Source organism: Sorex fumeus, unplaced genomic scaffold (genome assembly GCF_029834395.1).
Source record: "Sorex fumeus unplaced genomic scaffold, SorFum_2.1 ptg000032l, whole genome shotgun sequence".
Lineage (NCBI taxonomy): Eukaryota > Metazoa > Chordata > Mammalia > Eulipotyphla > Soricidae > Sorex > Sorex fumeus.
The window spans coordinates 4,526,225-4,532,055 of NW_026606089.1; the positions used below are offsets into that span (position 1 = coordinate 4,526,225).

Sequence of the window (5,831 nt, forward strand, 5' to 3'; positions counted from 1 at the left end):
GAGCTTTAGTCTGTTTGATCTATTGAGAAGTGAATAAGTAGTGTTGAAATCTCCAACTAGTATTGTGTTGCTATCAATGTTTTTCTTTAAGTCTATTAGAAGTTGTTTTTAAGTCTTTTGCTGGTCTGTCATTAGGAGCATCTAGAGTGAGGAGGGTGAGTTCTTTCTGATGTACAGATCCCATGATCATGAAGAAATGACATTCACTGTCTCTTATAACCTTTAGCCTGAAGTCCATGTGGTCTGATACTAGTATGGCTACTCCAGCTTTGTGGAGGTTTTCTTTTCTTGAAGACTTGTTTTCCAGCCTTTTACTTTTAGCCCATGGTTGCTTTGATTGCTCAGATGTGTTTCTTGCAGGCATCAGAATGTTGGGTTCAGTTTTCTAATTCATCTTCCTATTCTGTGTCTCTGAATTGGCACATTTAGTCCATTGACATTGAGAGAGATTGTTGTTATGGGGATTTGTGCTATCTTTATGTAGAATTTTTGTACTTGTGGGGATTGCCTTAGCTTAAAGTAGCCCTGTTAGTTCTTCTTGCAACAAAAATATGGAACTCTTTACAAGTTTGCATGTCGTCTCTGTGCAAGGACCATGATAATCTCTGTATCATTTCAATTTTAGTATATGTGTAACCAAACCTCGTAGGAGTTAATTTTTCTCTTCTGATTACTTTGAATGTTGTCCTTACATACCCTATGGCAGAGAGTGGTACCTAATCAAGGAAAGTATTTCAAAGCAGCTTGATAGATTTAGAACTTTAATGTCCCAGAAAGAAAAATATGGTTTTTACCATATTATCTTTTACCATAATCAACGCATCAGTTTTACAAAATAATTCTTTTGAAGATGTTATATGAGTCCTGTTTAATGCACTTCCCTGAAACCTTCATTAAGACCATTAAACTAGAGCCTTTTGCTGTTCTCACCTCAGTCCCGTGTACATCTCCAGGAAAAGGTGGATGGTGTTGTCTGCACTTTGACCACCTTGAAAGTAAGTAGGATTTTTCTCCTGAAGGAAGAGGTGAGGAGAATATTGATGATTTCATTCCACATTATTATAAGTTCAACTTGAACGGAAGTTGAGACTCATGAGGGTCCTGTAAAGGACAGAAAAAAGGGTCTCAGTGAATTTTAATGGCCAATACACATTAACAAACACAGATGACTCAAAACAGCCTGTGTGCATCTTTTCGTATAGTGAGTTTCATATCTAATGATAGTGATTCTCAGTCATGACACACGGGCAAAACAGACCTATAATTAAAAATCTAGTTCTCTGAGCAGAGTGGGGTTTCTTAGGTGATTGAACAAGTGTGTAGTAATTTATTACTAAGCACATACGTAGTTTGAATGATGTGTACTTTTTGATCTAAAATTAATTCCAAATATGTCTAAAATGACAGTCTCCTGACCCCGCACCTGGCTTTCTTCACCAGGGTCCCTTGGAGGGGGTGTGTTGATTTTCCCTCACCGTGCCAAGCAGAGCCCCGGCACCTGAAGACCTCTGCAACCAGCCATAGGTACGCTTTAAACCACTCTCCCCAAGCTTGAAGGAGCCTCATGCATGAACGAATCTGACAGAGGAACCCAGGTGTGCGCAACCGGGGGATGAGATCTCCAAGGGTGCTCAGATCAAGACTGGGCCCCCTCCAACCAGATCCCCCATCTCCTAGTAGCTAAGTGTTACAACCACGAACTGCCCCTGGAGCCATGTAATCCCATCAATGGCCAAGATACAGAGACTGGATTTTGTTGATAAGACAACAATTATTGTCCAGTTGTCACTCTGAGAGAACCTGGTACGCATCTGCGAGTAACTTGCCCTTGTGTTTACCAGTCATTTACACTTCTTTCAATACAGATTATATGATCATGGTTTATGCTTATTTTTACTATTGAAGTATAATAGCTAAATACTGATTTATTTCACAGCACTAATTTATTAAAAACATTCATCCTTGGCCTATCATAGTAATTGCCAGGATTTGTTGGTTTTGCTTGTTTTTTGATTACTTAAATTGATTTTGTTCCTTTTCTTTCAGGTTGAAAAATTTTGACACAAATGAGTATATGTTTTTCTTTATCTTCTACAGTTTTAAACTGAGAACAACTGTTTGTTTTGTACAAATAAAATACCTGTGCATTTACTATTTCTTCTCATTTTATTTACATTTTAACACATCTCGATTCATCTACAACTTATCCGAGTAAGTGTTGTCATATTGAAAGAAACCACCAATTTTTTCAATCATAGCACTGTAGCACTGTCCTCCCGCAGTTCATCCATTTGCTCGAGCGGGAACCAGTAACATCTTACACCAAATTGTGAGATTTGTTGTCACTGGCTTTGGCCTATCGAATACGTCATGGGTAGCTTGCCAGGCTCTTGCTATGTGGATGAGATATTCTCGGTAGCTTGCCGGGCAGAGGAATCGGAATCAGGGTTGGCCTCCTGCAAGGCAAACGACCAAATCCGCTGTGCTGTAAACGTTATCTAAAATATACTAGTAATAACAAATGTTGTTTCATAAACAGTGCAATATAAACAATTATTTAGTAATTTTCTTGATTTGTTAATGAAATAGCTAAGCTCTTGAGTATCATGGGAGTATTTTTCTAACACAAGAGTCTGACGAAGGTGAAACTGTTATAACCGTCTTGTAGAATTCCATCTCCCTAGCCTGCTTCAATCTACCCCACTCACTATCCAATCTGGTCTTCTAATGGGATTCTGACCTCCTGATTGGCTAGCCTCTAACTTTCACCTGCCTACTTTATGACATCATTCTCCCACCAAACCAACCACCAACTGGTAGAATCTTCGGGGTCCCATGTAGTTGTTTGTAAACAAATTTGAATCATCATGGCAAGTGACGAGTGACCAATGACCAATCACCAGTGAGCAGTTGTCTGTACTAAACACTTGTGTTCTTAAGCCGCTTCAGTGTTCAGACGTAATCTCGTACAGTCTCCTCTTCTCGTCTACCTTTCATCGGTATTTCCTCTTCTCTGACCATGTCAGGTAAGGAATAATACCTTTCAAAGCTTGTCATTAGATTTATCATCCCTAAACTTAGCAGTCAAGGAAGAACAGCACGTAGTAATGAAAGAAAGTATTCAAGTAGAATTTTATAAGCCTCATTTTAACTTGACTTTGATATTTGCTGTGTGACTTTAGACATTGGCTTACTTTATGTCACATACAAAGTGTTTTTCGCCATTGATTACATTATATTCTAGACGTACTTAGGAGCTCAAATACACACACACATACACACACACACGCATATATATATATATATATATATATATATATATATATATGAGGGTTGATTCTCTGTGTTTCTTTTTCCTTTTAATAGTGAATTTTACATGATATTCACTTAAAACAAGTAAATCAGAGACAGTATTTTTACAGAAACAGAAAATATAGATGCTGTGAAAAACTGTTAATATATACTAGCATGTGTTCTCTGTAATGGTCTCTCCACTTGTATTTATACTTCAGTATTTTGAATATAGTGATATTACAAAGTAATAATCATTTATCTTTGAGTTTTCTATTTATACCAGGTAATAAGAAAATATGGGGCATGTGGAAGTTGTGGAGTGCTGAGCACTAGGGAGGCAAGCCCTCTAAGGTAAGCAAGTTTGGGATCACTTTCATCAAACTTTGACCAATCGACACCAAGACAATATGAGGGAGAAAAAAATAGGAAGAAAGAAAGAAAAAGTATAGAAAGAAAGAAAGAAAGAAAGAAAGAAAGAAAGAAAGAATAGGGACTTCGATTATCAAGGAAGAGGAAAACGTTTGTTCAGAATGTTGAAGAGAACCAAAGATTTAAAATCAAAAAAGAAAGGTACCAGTAGGAAAAGCATATTATCAGAAAGCCATCATTGCTGGCATTTTTCCTTATTATCTCTTAGAACACAGTACTTGGTTCTTGGCAATTTGAGTATGAACACGCTTCAGAAATGATGCTTCCCATAAATAGCTAATAGTGCTTATCTAGGGCGGTGGAAGACACATAATCTTCAATGCTTTTATTACGTTATGGTTTTAAGTACATGTATGCGCTGCCTGTTAAAATTAAAAATTGGTATATTCTATCTTGAATAAGGAGATTTGATTCATTTGTGTGGTAAGTAGGTTCCAGGTTAAAGCGGCTTCTCATCTTTACAAATATTATTTCATGTGATTTTTTCTTCCTAACATGAAAGTATTTTGATAATAGTCAACTTCTGTTTTAAATCCTAAGAGGAAAAAGAAAAATCAAGTCTCACAGGTCTAATTACACATTTTTGTCATATTTGTGAATTAAGATTTTTCCTACATTAAAGATATTTTATTGGATTTTGGTGCTCATTTATTAAACATTGAGAAGAACGTTTTCCTGGTTGATAAAGCTAATTCTAATCTAGGGGTTGAAAGTAAATTTGCAAATTTTGTGATCACTTTTTAAATGGTCTTTTCTGTGTCTTGTGTGATCAAGAGAAATCCTATGCTATGTTTAACACGTGTTGTTTGCTGGTTAATATTCAAAGGTACTGATGAGAATAATTTTTTGTACTTTCGAAATTTCTTTTCTGTATTTTACTCATTTAAAACATTTCCTTTCTATGAAATACAATCACGCTTACGCCTATTTTCTTTTTGTTATGTAGTTACTGGTATATCCTTTCTCTTTAATGGACTGTTAAAGTGTGCACTCAAAAATCACCTTCTATTCCATTTTTGGCTAGCAGTTTTTTGTAAAATAGAATACTGTCTACATATTGTATATGTGGAAAAATTTATTAATAATCTTATTGTACTGTTTTATTTGGTTTTGGTTGGGATCACATCCACTGTTATTCAAGGCCTACTCTTGGGTCTGCTCTCCATAACTTACTGTACTATGCTGCTTGCTACAGAGCCCAGATTTCATTAATATCTATATTCTTTTCCAGTTATGTGATAAATATTTTTCATTATGTTTTCTTTACCCTTCCTCCTATGTAAATCACATGAAATAGAAAAATTATATTTATGTATGTGTTATTTTTCTAAGAATTATTAGTAACTACATTTTAGACAAACAATTTAAGACACAGAGTTTAAATAAAGTTTTCCTTCCAAAAACATTTCTTTGAAAAAACTCAAGTTGTCATTTTTGAAGTGGATCAAAAATGAGGGTAAACTTCAATGCATCCACAAGAGTAAGTCGTATGTGAACCGTAAGTTACAGGTACTAATCGCACAAGTCAAATGGAAACCTGATGATTACAATGGTAATAGTTGTAAAGACCCCAAATGCCTAAATTAATGTAAGGTATTCCTTCTGGTTTCTGGACTTGTAGTGATCATGCAGGGTCCTGGCCAAAAGTCCACATGCTTTAGGATGTGTAACCTGGAAATTCAAAAGGCACTGAGAGAGAGAGTACTGGAGGGCAAAAAGCATTTATCTTGTACACAGCCAATCCAGTTTTGAGTCTATGAAGTTCCTGAGCTGTTGTTTGTCTGTGAAACTGTGTGTTTTTCCTTCTATTATGAATGAGAGTCTTGCTGGGAAATGTATTTTTGGGGAGGCATTTATTTCATTGAGTTTTTTCACTATGTCCCACCACTGTTTTCGGGCCATGAGGGTTTCATCAGAAAAATCAGCTGTGAATTTTAAGAATGCTCCTTTGTAAGAGATTTCTTTCTTCGATCTTGCTGCTTTCAGAATTTTGTCTCTGTCTAAGGTTTTGGTCATTTTGATCAGAATGTGTCTTGGGGTATTTTTATTCGGATTTCTTCTAGCTGGTACCCTTCGGGCCTCCTGAATGTGGTCACAAGTTTTCCTCA

At 36.1% G+C, this 5,831-nt stretch overlaps 1 pseudogene; it reads right to left on the bottom strand.

Annotated features, from left to right (window-relative positions):
* Positions 1-545: 545 nt before the first annotated feature.
* Positions 546-642, bottom strand: LOC130025790 (uncharacterized; annotated as a pseudogene).
* Between the last annotated feature and the right edge of the window lie 5,189 nt (positions 643-5,831).